The sequence below is a fragment of the Lepus europaeus genome, chromosome 5 (genome assembly GCF_033115175.1).
Source record: "Lepus europaeus isolate LE1 chromosome 5, mLepTim1.pri, whole genome shotgun sequence".
Lineage (NCBI taxonomy): Eukaryota > Metazoa > Chordata > Mammalia > Lagomorpha > Leporidae > Lepus > Lepus europaeus.
In genome coordinates this window covers 78,340,865-78,353,581 of record NC_084831.1, presented here as the reverse complement: position 1 = coordinate 78,353,581, position 12,717 = coordinate 78,340,865, and positions in this window count along the sequence as shown.

The window sequence follows — 12,717 nt, the reverse complement described above, 5'->3', positions numbered from 1 at the left end:
TTCTGGGTGTTATTTTAAACAGGTCTCATAAATGTACTAGTTACCACTAGATAATTAGGCACCTTGCAATTGTTTGTAAATGCAAGATCAATCTTGTTTCAGTAGCTGTCATAATATTTTACCTGGCGTAATAAGGAAGTTTCTGAATTTCATTCAAAGTTAAAACTCCCCTCCTTCCATGCCTCGAGATTTTTCTAGCTAGAAAGTGGGAGAAGGGAGTCTGGCTGTCTTTGGTTTCCTTGTCCTTGTTTGTGCCCCTCTAGTCAGTTGCTGTAGTTTCTGACCTCTCCAGTGTCTAGCTCAGGAAGTTAGGGGGATGGAAGAAAGAGAGCATTCTTAAACGGTATGGCTGGCACTGTATCGATCTGGGACCCTTTGGTTAGCAAGTATTCAGATTCCATTTCTTTCTCTCACAGGATGCACTTCCAGGATTCTTAGATGTAACTCCTATCACACACATGCACACATATACATACACACAGATCTGCCTGCACACCATTAGCAAATGACAGCTGTAATCCCTGCGAATGGGCAATGCCTCACTGATCGTCTATTGCTTACTTCTATTATTTCATCCCTGGCATCTCGCAGTATCCCCTCATAGATCACTTAGCTGTGGAGAGGCCCCTGCCACAAAGTCCACCTTCCAACAAGCCTCAGACTGATGGATCTTGTTTGGTTCATACAAACCTTTCACAACCTCTTTGCTGATACAGGGGAAAGAGCAGTGCAATGTGGGTGTAACTTCACTCTTGCTCTGCCACCTCTGGGAAGCTTGGGCCCAGCTCCTCATTCCAGCTCTTCCCTCCCTCTGACTCTAGGACAGTGCCTCCGAGACTTTGATGTTTGCATCAGTCACCTGGGGAACATCCTTACAGCGCAGGTTCTGTTACAGTGAGTCTGGGTTGGAGACTGAGATTTTGGGTTTCCAATAAACTACCAGGCAATGACTATGCTGCTGGCCCAAGGACCACACTTTGAGCAGCAAGGCGCCAGGACAAGTCTGTCGGGTTTATTGAATTGCACTCTTCTTTGCTTAAGATCTAAGTGCTCTTTTACCTAGGGGCAGGGGAGATAAAACGTCTCAGTATTTCAATAACATTTCCCAGAGAAATCCCTTAGCTTGACCTCTTGCACTTTCACTTTAATAGGCTGGAGGGTACCAATTGTCAGTGCTGGAAGAAACAGTTTTACAATCACTTATACTTGCACAGGAGGGCTGGGGCAGGGGACTAGGAGGTTATCTTGTAGCAGGAGGCTCTGATGTCTGTTTAGTTTTGACCTTTGGGATGTCAACCAAAACAGAAAAGGAATGAAAGCCATGAAAACAGTGTGGTACCATCCTTTTCTTTTATCTCTCTCTCTCTCTCTCTCTCTCTCTCTCTCTCTCTCTCTCTCTCTCTCTCTCTCTCCCTCCTTCTCTTCTCTTCTCTTCTCTTCTCTTCTCTTCTCTTCTCTTCTCTTCTCTTCTCTTCTCTTCTCTTCTCTTCTCTCCTCTCCTCTCCTCTCCTCTCCTCTCCTCTCCTCTCCTCTCCTCTCCTCTCCACTGCTCTTTTCTTTTCTTTTTTATTTATTTATTTGAAAGGCAAAATTTCAGACAGGCTAAGGCAGAGAAAGAGAGATCTTCTATCCACTGGTTCACTCCCCAAATGGCCGCAATGACCAGAGCTGGGCCAATCCAAAGCCAGGAGCCTGGAGCTTCTTCCAGGTCTCCCACATTGGTGCAGGGCATAAGCACTTGGGCCATTTTCTGCGGCCTTCCCAGGCGCATTAGCAGGGAACTGGACCAGTGTCCATATGGGATGCTGGCACTGCAGACATCAGCTTTACCCGCTATGCCACAGTGCCGGCCCCTCTTTTTATTTTTTACTACACAAAAGTTGTATTGTTGAAATGAGATAATATATCCCAAATTAGGAAGAATCATAATAGATTTTGATTTTTTCAGTGTAGGGATCAATGATTTCTGAAAAATCATATTTACATCACTGCCAGAAGTCTTCTTGTGCTTCTTCCCAGTGAATACCTTGTATTCTTGTTCCGGAAACTCACACAAATGGGATCACACATGATGCACTCTGTCTGGCTTCTTCTATTCAAATTAGTACTGTTGATATTCACCCCATTGTTACTACATTGCTAGTTCATTACCTTCTAAACATCCAATAGTATGCCATTGTGTAGATAGACAACAATTTGTTAACTTATCCATTGATAGACATTCGTGTTGTTTCCAGTTTTTAGCCATTACAAACAAAGTTGCTATGGATACAAGTCTTTTATGGATACACATCTTTTTGTTTCTCTTGAGTAAGTAACTACAAGTGGAATTATTGAGTCATAAGGTAGGTGTATGTTTAAATTTATAAGAAACTGACAAGGAGGTTCGCAAAATGGTTGTACCATTTAATACAGCCATTGACAATGTATGGGATCCCCAGTTGTTTGTTTATGTCCAGCATTTGGTTTTCTTAGTATTTTTTCTTTTTCAATTTTAATTAAGCTATTTTTAATTTTATTTGAAAGGCAGAAAGACTGAAAAACAGATGGAGAGGTATCTTTCATCTGTTGTTTCCTCCTGAAATGCTTGCAATAGCCAGGGCTGGGGAAGTCCTAGGCTTAGGAGTCTGTAACTCAATCCAGGTCTCCCACATGTGAGGTGAGAAACAAAGTCCTTGAGCCATCACTCGCTGTGTCTCGGGGTACATGTCAGCAGGAAGGTGGATCAGAAGCAGAGTACCCAGGATGAGACGGGTGAGCCACTGCACCACCTGCCCACCCCTGGTTTTCTTAGCCTTTTAACTTTTATTCATTACAGTGTGTGAGAAGTGGTATATCACACAATTTTAATGTGTGTTTCTCTGAGGACTTTTGATCACCTTTTCATGTGTGTCTCAGTCATTCATTTACATTCTTTTGTATTTTGCTCATTTTAAAATTTATTACTGATTTACAAGTGATCATTGTATATTACAGATACAAGTTCTTGTCAAACACATGCAGAACAATTTTCCCCCACTTTGTGGATTTCAATTTAATTTTCTTGATGGCATCTTTCAAAGAGCAGAATTTTATTATCTTGAAATTCAACTTATATATTTTTTCTGTTAGTACTGTTGTCTGCCAGTTCACTCCCCAAAATGACTGCAATGACCAGAGTTCTGGAGCCAAGAACTTTGAACTCAATCCAGGTCTCCTACTTGGATACCAGGTACTCAGACACTTGAGCCATCATCTGCTGCCTCCCAGGGTCTGCATTAGCAGGAAGCTAGAATCAGGAGCTGAAGACGGACCTCAAAATCAGGTACTTGGAGACGTGGAATACAGACTTCTTAACCACCAGCCAAACACCTGCCATTGTCTAATAAATGTTTTATTATATTGTTGTATTCTCCTACAGTTTCTTCTAGAAGTGTTAAAATTTAGCATTTATTCCAAGGAGTGGGATGGCTGGGTTGAATGGTAGGGTTATATTCAGGTTTCTGAGGAATCTCCAGACTGACTTCCATAGTGGCTTTACCAGTTTGCATTCCCACCAACAGTGGGTTAGTGTCCCTTTTTCCCCACATCCTCCCCAGCATCTGTTGTTGGTAGATTTCTGTATGTGAGCCATTCTCACCGGGGTGAGGTGAAACCTCATTGTGGTTTTGATTTGCATTTCCCTGATTGCTAGTGATCCTGAACATTTTTTCATGTGTCTGTTGGCCATTTGGATTTCCTCTTTTGAAAAATGACTATGGAGGTCTTTGGCCCATCTCTTAAGTGGGTTGTTTGTTTTTGTTTTGTTACTATCTGTTGCATAGTTTGCAAATATTTTTTCCTATTCTGTTGGTTGCCTCTTCACTCTCCTGACTGTTTCTTTTGCAGTACAGAAACTTCTCAATTTAATGCAATCCCAATTGTTAATTTTGGCTTTGACTGCCTGTGTTTCCGGGGTCCTTTCCAAGAAGTCTTTGCCAGTGCCAATATCTTGCAGGGTTTCTCAAATGTTCTCTAATAATTTGATGGTGTTAGATTTAGATGTTGAGTGGATTTTTGTGTAAGGTGTAAGATAGGGGTCTTGCTTCTTGCTTCTGCATATGGAAATCCAGTTTTCCCAGCACCATTTGATGAATAGACTGTCCTTGCTCCAGGAATTGGTTTTAGATCCTTGATCATATATAAGTTGGCTGTAGATGTTTGGAATACTATACAGCAGTAAAAAAATAATGAAATCCGGTCACTTGCAACAAAATGGAGGAATCTGGAACATATCATGCTGAGTGAAATAAACCAGTCCCAAAGGGACAAATATCATATATTCTCCCTAATCGGTAACAACTGACCAAGCACCAAAATGGAAACCTGTTGAAGTGAAATGGACACTATAAGAAACAATGACTTGATCAGCCCTTGTCCTGTCTGTTGATGAACAACTTAATACTTTACCCCTTTTAGTATTTTTTTTTTGTTCTACTTAGTACTATTGGTTGAACTCTTTAATTAACACACAATCATTCTTAGGTGTTTAAATTTAACTGTAAAGTGATCTCTGTTAAATATAAGAATGGGAATAAGAGAGGGAGGAGATATACAATTTGGGACATGCTCAAGCTGACTTGCCCCAAACGGTAGAGTTAGAAACGTGCCAGGGGATTCCAATTCAATCCCATCAAGATGGCAAGTACCAATGCCATCTCACTAGTCCAAGTGATCAATTTCTGTTCACAATTGATCATAATGATAGGTCTAAGAGTCAAAGGGATCACATAAACAAGACTAGTGTCTGCCAATACTAACTGATAGAATTAAAAAGGGAGAGAACAATCCAACATGGGAAGCAGGATACACAGCAGACTCATAGAATGGCAGATATCCTAAACAGCATTCTGGCCTCAGAATCAGCCCTTAAGGCATTCAGATCTGGCTGAAGAGCCTATGAGAGTAGTTCAGGCATGGAAAGCCATGACACTCTGGCAAAAAAAAAAAAAAAAAAAAAAACCTAAATGAAAGATCTCTGTGAGTGAGTCATCAAAGAAGGAGGTACCTTTCTCTGAAGGGAGGAGAGAACTTCCACTTTGACTATGACCTTGTTTAAATAAGATCGGAGTTGGCAAACTCAAAATGCTTCCATAGCCTTGGGAACTCATGGCAAGAGCCTAGGGTGTTTACTGACCCCATAAACAAGAGTGGAGTGTTAAGTCAGCAACAGGAGTCACTGTGCACTTACTCCTCATGTAGGATCTCTGTCCTTAATGTGTTGTACAATGTGAATTAATGCTATAACTAGTACTCAAACAGTATTTTGCACTTTGTGTTTCTGTGTGGGTGCAAACTGTTGAAATCTTTACTTAATTTATACTAAATTGATCTTCTGTATATAAAGATAATTGAAAATGAATCTTGATGTGAATGGAATGGGAGAGGGAGCGGGAGATGGGAGGGTTGTGGGTGGGAGGGAAGTTATGGGGGGGAAAAGCCATTGTAATCCATAAACTGTACTTTGGAAATTTATATTTATTAAATAAAGTTAAAAAATTAGCATTTATGTATATGCCTATGATTCACCTCAAAATATTTTTGGTATGTGGTTGAGGTAGAGATTCATTTTTTTTGTACACAGATAGCTAGTTGTTATCATTTGTTCAAAGGCTATGCTTTCTCTATTGAATTCCCATTGCTGCTTTGTTGAAAATCAATTGACTATGTGTGCAGGCATGCTTCTGGACTCTATTTTGTTCCATTGATCTAGTTATTTAACTCTACATGATTATCACATTTGATTACTATAATTTTATTTTCAAAACAAATAGGATAAGTCCTCAATCTTTGATCTTTTTCAAAATTGTTTTAATCATTTAAAGTCCTCTGATTTGTTCATATAAATTTAGAATCAGCTTGCTGTTCTCTCTCTATAAAGGTCTGGTGGTATTGTGATTAGGGTAGACTGATCCTGGAGATCACATTAGGGAAAATTAAAATCTTGAAAAAAAGATTTACTTTGTTTATTTGAAAGGCAGAGTTACAGAGAAAGAGGGAGAGACAGAGATCTTCCATCTGTTGGTTCACTTCCCAGGTGACCACAACCGCTGGAGCTGGGCCGACCTGAAGCCAGGAGCCAGGAGCTTCCTCCGATTCTCCCACGCAGGTGCAGGGGCCCCAGAACTTGGGCCGTCTTCTACTGCTTTCCCAGGCAATAGCAGAGAGCTGAATTGGAAGTAGAGAAGCTGGGACTTGAACTGGTGCCCATATGGGATGTCAGCACTGCAGGCAGTGGCTTTACCTGCTATGCCACAGCGCTGGCCTCAGTTTTCCCAACCTTTTATTACCTTTTTGATGTGTAGGACTGTAGTGCTGTTCCTGTTTCATTGCTGGTATTGGTAATTTGTGGTTTTATTCTTCCTTATCTTGACCAGTCTACTATGGATAGATCAATTTTATTGATCTATTTAACAGACCAGTTTTTTGTTTCCTTGCCTTTCTCTCATTTGTTTTCTATTTCATGGCTTTCATTTTTATCTTTATGATTTTTTCTACTTATTATGGGCTTATCTTTCTGTTATTTTTTCTAGTTTCTTAAGATGGAAGTTTTAGATCACTGATTTTTTTACCTATTTGAAAATTTTTTATCAATATAAAGAGAGAAGACTTCATGTATTTCATAGAAACAGTTCTAAGAATATAATACTTCCTTCCCATCTTCCCTCCCTCAATCCCTCTCCTTCCTTCCTTTCTTTTTTTCTTTAATTTTTGCAAATATATAATTTCAACTCAGTCTATAATTGCAGGCTTAATGCACTACTAACCATAATATTCAACATGTGAAATATATAAAGACCACACTTCCACAGGAGTACAAACACAGGCTAAAAACAACAATCGGATCACAAGGTATCTGTTTCAGGGCCAGGACTGTGGTGTAGCGGGTAAAGCTGCTACTTGCAGTGTCGGCATTCCATGTGGGGCCGGTTTGGTCCTGGCTGCTTCACTTCATGTCCAGCTCTTTACTATGGCCTGGGAAAGCAGCAGAAGATGGCCTAATTCCTTGGGCCCCTGCACCCACTTGGGAGACCTGGAAGGAGCTCCTGGCTCCTGGCTTCAGATTGGCCCAGCTCTGGTCATTGTGGCCATTTGAAGAGTGAACCAGTGGATTGAAAACCTCTTTCTCTCTCTCTGCCTCTCCTCTCTCTGTGTAACTCTTTCAAATAAATAAATAAAAATCTTTAAAAAATAAAAATAAATATTTTAAGAAGAAGTTATCTGTTTCATACCTATAGTTTTTTATATTCTATATTAACTACTATGTATAAGAAAAAATCTATCATATTTGTCTTTTTGGTATTGGCTTATATCACTAAGTGTAATGGTTTCCAGTTGCATCCATTTTGTTTCAAAAGACAGAATTTCATTCTTTTTATGGCCAAGTAGTATTCCATCATGTGTATATACCATGTTTGCTTTATCCAGCCTTCAGCTGATGAACATTTTGGTTGATTCCATATCTTAGTTACTGTGAACAGAGCTGCAATAAACATGGGGGTACAGATAACTCTTTCAATATGTTGATTTCATTTGGTTTGGGTAAATTCCCAGGAGTGGGATGGCTGGGTCATATGGTAGATTTATTTTCAGATTTCTAGGGAAATCTCCATACTGTCTTCCATAATGGTGTACTAGTTTACATTCCCACCAACAGTGGATTAGGGCGCCTTACCCCACCTCCTTGCCAGCATTTATTATTTTTTGATTTTTGGATGAGAGCCATTCTAACTGGGGTGAGGTGAAAACTCATTATGGTTTTTATTTGCATTTCCCTGATGGCTAGGAGGTCACAGCTTTTTAAACTGTCTAATATAAGCATTTAAAGCTATAAATATCTCTCTAGGTATTGCTCTGGGGAATTTTGATATATGGTATTATTATTATTATTATTATTATTATTTTTGACAGGCGGAGTTAGATAGTGAGAGAGAGAGAGACAGAGAGAAAGGTCTTCCTTCCGCTGGTTCACCCCCAAATGGCCGCTATGGCCAGCGCTGCACCGATCTGAAGCCAGGAGCCAGGTGCTTCCTCCTGGTCTCCCAAGCGGGTACAGGGCCCAAGCATTTGGGCCATCCTCCATTGCCTTCCCGCGCCACAGCAGAGAGCTGGACTGGAAGAGGGGCAACCGGGACAGAATCCGATGCCCCAACTGGGACTAGAACCCGGGGTACCGGCACCATAGGCAGAGGATTAGCCAAGTGAGCCATGGCGCCGGCCAATATATGGTATTATTATTTTGTTCAAAATATTTTCTAAATTCTGTAATGGTTTATTCCTTAATCATGGGTTATTCTTATGTTTTTATTGCTTAATTTCCAAATATTTGGAGATTTTCTGAATATCGTTTTCTATTGGCTTCTAACTTACTACCATTTTGGCAACAGAATAAATTCAGTCCTCTTAAATTTATTGACACTTGTTTTATGATTCATATTTTCATCTATCTTGGTGAATACTACTTGTGCTTTTGAACACATGTGTTTTGTAATGATGGAATATATTGTTTCACGAATGCCTGTTAGATCAAGCTGGTAGAAAGTACGGTTCAAATCTTCCATAACCTTATTTTTTGCCACCTTGCCCTATCAATCATTGAATTAAAATCTCCAACTACAATTATGGATTTGTATTTTTCTCCTTTTAGTTGTGCTAAATTTTATTTTGAATGTTTGTTATTTGAAGTACATTTTGAATGTTTGTTATTTGAAGAATTGACCCTTTTATCATTATGAACTAATGCTGTTTTTTTTCTAGTAATAAACTTATTTAAAAATTATTACAGTATAATACCTCTCTTTAATTCTCATTGTATTGGAGATAGGTAATATATTGTTCTGTTTATAGTTGAAGAGACTGAATGAAATTGGCCTAGACTGTATAACTAGTAAATATGGTAGTGCATACTAAAGTTTTTGACTAGATAGCAAATCTGAGAAGTCATGGGTACTTTAATTAATATCATATTCTAGGATAAAGTCCTAGAACATGTGTTATTTCTCTATCTTTTGGATTTTCACAACCTTTAACTTACATGCTTGTTCTGACAGACCTGGGTCATTATTCTCCTTACTAATATTCATACATTGCTCCCTGCTTCCATTGTTATTTTCCTATACTACATCTGGTCGATCAAACACAACATAAAAATCAAAGTAACCAAAATAAGCTAGGTCCATTAAAATTAAACTAAGATTAACCTTCCTAGACAATCTTCTGCAGCAAGATAATTTATAATGACATGTTTTCTTATTGATAAGTAATATATTAATGATTGCAAAGCTAAGTATAAACTTATGTAATATAATTACTACAGTGTTTTATGCTACATAATTCTACTTTATTTTCTATATTATTATTTTATTATTTCTATATTAAAGAGAAGAATGAAAGCTTTTATCTTAAAAAAATATTCTTTTACTTACTTGAAAGGCAGAGTGACAGAGAGAGAGGGAGAGACACAAAGAGAGAGAGAGCTCTTTCATCTGCAGGTTCACTACCTAAATGACCGCAATGGCTGGGGTTGTGCCAGGCTGAAGCCAGTAACCTGAAACTCCATCTGGGTCTCCCAAGTGAGTGGCAGGGGCACAAGTACTTGGGACATCTTCTGCAGCCTCCCAGGCACATTAAAAGGGAACTGGATTGGAAGTGGAGCAGCTGAAACGGAACTGGCCCTCTGATATGGGTTGCCAGTGTGAAGCTTGACCCACTGTGCCAACACTGGCCCTGAATGAAAACTTCTAAGCTCTTGATCCTCCATTTTAGATGAATGAATTGTCTATTTTAAACTAACTAAAAGCTAACATCTCAAATTGTTTTTTATGGTGCATCTGTGTTTGTCTGCTGTGGTATTATTCAAATTTTATGCAAAAACATTAAATATTAATCCATCAGATCCAGTAGAAAAAAAATCAATCCTGGAGATGAAAATGTTAGTGTCATAGCTTTCTTCTGCAAAACAAGGAAAAAATTTAGTGCATAGAAGACAGGAAATTCTAGCGGGATTTATTTACAACTATTATCTTCTCATTTTTCAGGTTAACCAGAATAAATATTTGTGCAGCTGAAGTATTGTTGGTAGCAGGTTCTTGGTGGTTGCTTTGGGCAAAGCAAATATCTATTCATTGCTTGAGCATTAGGTTTGGAAAAGCACATTCAATAACGTGCAATCGTTGTCCACAGGTGGCTTCATCTCTGCCTGAGTAGACCCTCAACTCCTATAGCTGCTCAAAACACGTAACCTTGATGGTGTTCTCCCAAAGTATCTTGGGTGTGATATGTACACATTTCTCAGGACGCAAACATGAGCAAGTAAACATGACTATTTTTATAATAGTGGATCTAAATTCTGTCTTGACTATTCTTTTTCTATGACTGAGACTTTTGTTTTCTAAAGATTTATTTTCGTATTTGAGAGGCAGAGTTACAGAAAGAGGGAGAGACAGAGAGAGAGAGAGAGAGAGATCTTCCATTTGCTGGTTCACTCCCCAAATGGCCACAATGGCCAGAGCTGGGCCAATCCAAAGCCAGGATCCAGGAACTTCTCCTGGGTTTCCCACGTGGGTGCAGGGGCCCAAGGACTTGGGCCATCTTCTACTGCTTTCCCAGGCCATAGCAGATGGCTAGATCAGAAGAGGAGCAGCCAGGACATGAAGCAGTGTCCACATGGGATGGCAATGCAGCAGGCAGAGGATTAACTTACTATACCACAGTACAGGTCCTGAGAAATTTTTTTTAAGATTTATTTTATTTATTTGAAAGGCAGAATTACAGAGAGAGAGAGAAAGAGGGAGAGATACATAGATCTTCCATCCCCTATTTTACTCCCCAAATGGCCATAACATCTGGGGTGGAGCCAGGCTGAAGCCAGGAGCCAGGAGCTTCTTCTAGGTCTCCCATGTTGGTGCAGTGGCACAGACACTTGGGCCACCTTTCATTGCTTTTCTAGGTGCAATTACATGGAGCTGGATAGGAAGTGGATAAGCCAGAACTCGAACCAGTGCCCATTTGGGATGCCAGCCTCATAGGCAGGTTTACCAGCTACATCAGCTACAATGCCAGCCCCTAGTTGAGAATTTATCTTTTCATTTTCTAAATAATTCAGACATGTTCAACAGTCTTTGTCCCCCATCCCCTCCCTGGCTTTTTATTTCTGTTGTAGCATCCAAGTTCAAAGGGATTTGGGAGTATTCAGGTTTTGGTATAGAATGGTGGGAACTACAACCAGTTTGCCACATTCTTTTGAGAGATGATTGTCCCTCCTAATCTTTGGATGCTGGCCTCTGTCCCCACTGCATTCACTGTGGATGTTTCTCTGTAGATATTTGCCAGCCAAGAACTGACTTCATTGCTGGGGCATCACCCTAGGGCCCATAGAAAACTCAGAGTGAATTCAGTCCATCCTGTGTCTAGCATGTTTGCAACATCTTCAATGCTGCTGTTCCCATCTTACCATGGCATGAAGCACATAGGTATAAACAATTCCTATCCAAGGTCAGGTACAAAACAGTGCATAGCTCTCTCTATTTATATTAGCCAGGATAGCTGAAGTTTTGCTGTGGTGAGGAATGCTCCCCAAATCTCAGTGGCTTTGAAGAACCAAGTTTACTTCTCACTTGCCTGGTCTCCCTGGTCAGTTGTGTTGCTACTCCATGCCCTCTTCGCTCTGGGATCCAGGCAGTTGGAGCTGATACTGCTCAACTCAGGGTAGAGGAAGAGAGAATAAAGAGACCCTGGGGCTGGTTAGTAAAACTTACATTTTATTGGCCAAAGTAAGTCACATGGGTCAGTTTGAAAATGGGGTGGAGAAGTTCAATTCTCTCATAGGAAGAGGAAGCTTTTATTTTTAAATCATAATAACTTTAAAATCATAAACCTACTGCATTATTGCTAGGTTCCTAAACTGAAGGAAGAACTAAGTTGTCTAATAAAAACCTGAGAAGGGGAGTGTTATCAGTAACCTTTACCTGGGGCTTTCAGTGTTATTTCTTCTCTAATGCAAATTCTCCACCCCAGAAACCCTATCTAGGAAACCCTATCTAGTCTCCAGGGAGGGTGGTCTGGTTCCTCATCTGTTCTATTCTAATCCATTCTCTACAGACAAATGTTTATGTTTAGCTTCTTTCATCATCTGGCCCTTTGAAGCTCTGGGGAACTTAGCCTTTGCAAATGACAAGTCATGGTGTTTAAGATGTTTTTTTCTGCTCTGAGGGCAAGAAAACCCATTTAGGAACTTAGGAGCTGAGCATTGACATTTTTTTTTTTTGTTCTTTCTGGTATTTTCCTTTCAAGATTTTCTTGTTTTGTGTCCTCCTTGGCAAATGGTCCCAGGACACAGTGGATGCTCTTAGCCCACTGGGCTGAGGAGTCACAGGGGCAACAGAGAAAGGGAACCCAAGAAAACCCCAATAACCCCAATATTGTCTCCAGATACAATTTTGTCACAATTGGGAGGTTGATGAAATGGCTGCTAAAGGAAAGCCTGCTTGCGTGAACGCTTTAGGACGTTGTGATTCAAAAATGACTATCCAAAGCATTCTTCCCATGGAGGTATGTAAAGCTCATTATGAAGGATTTATAGTGAGTTTCAATGCTAATTTTCAACATGGGTACTTCAAAAAATCTGTGAAAAGGGGAATTAAGAGATAAATTTATCTTGATGCAAAAATTTTGAAATCCACACATATTCAACATCTTCAA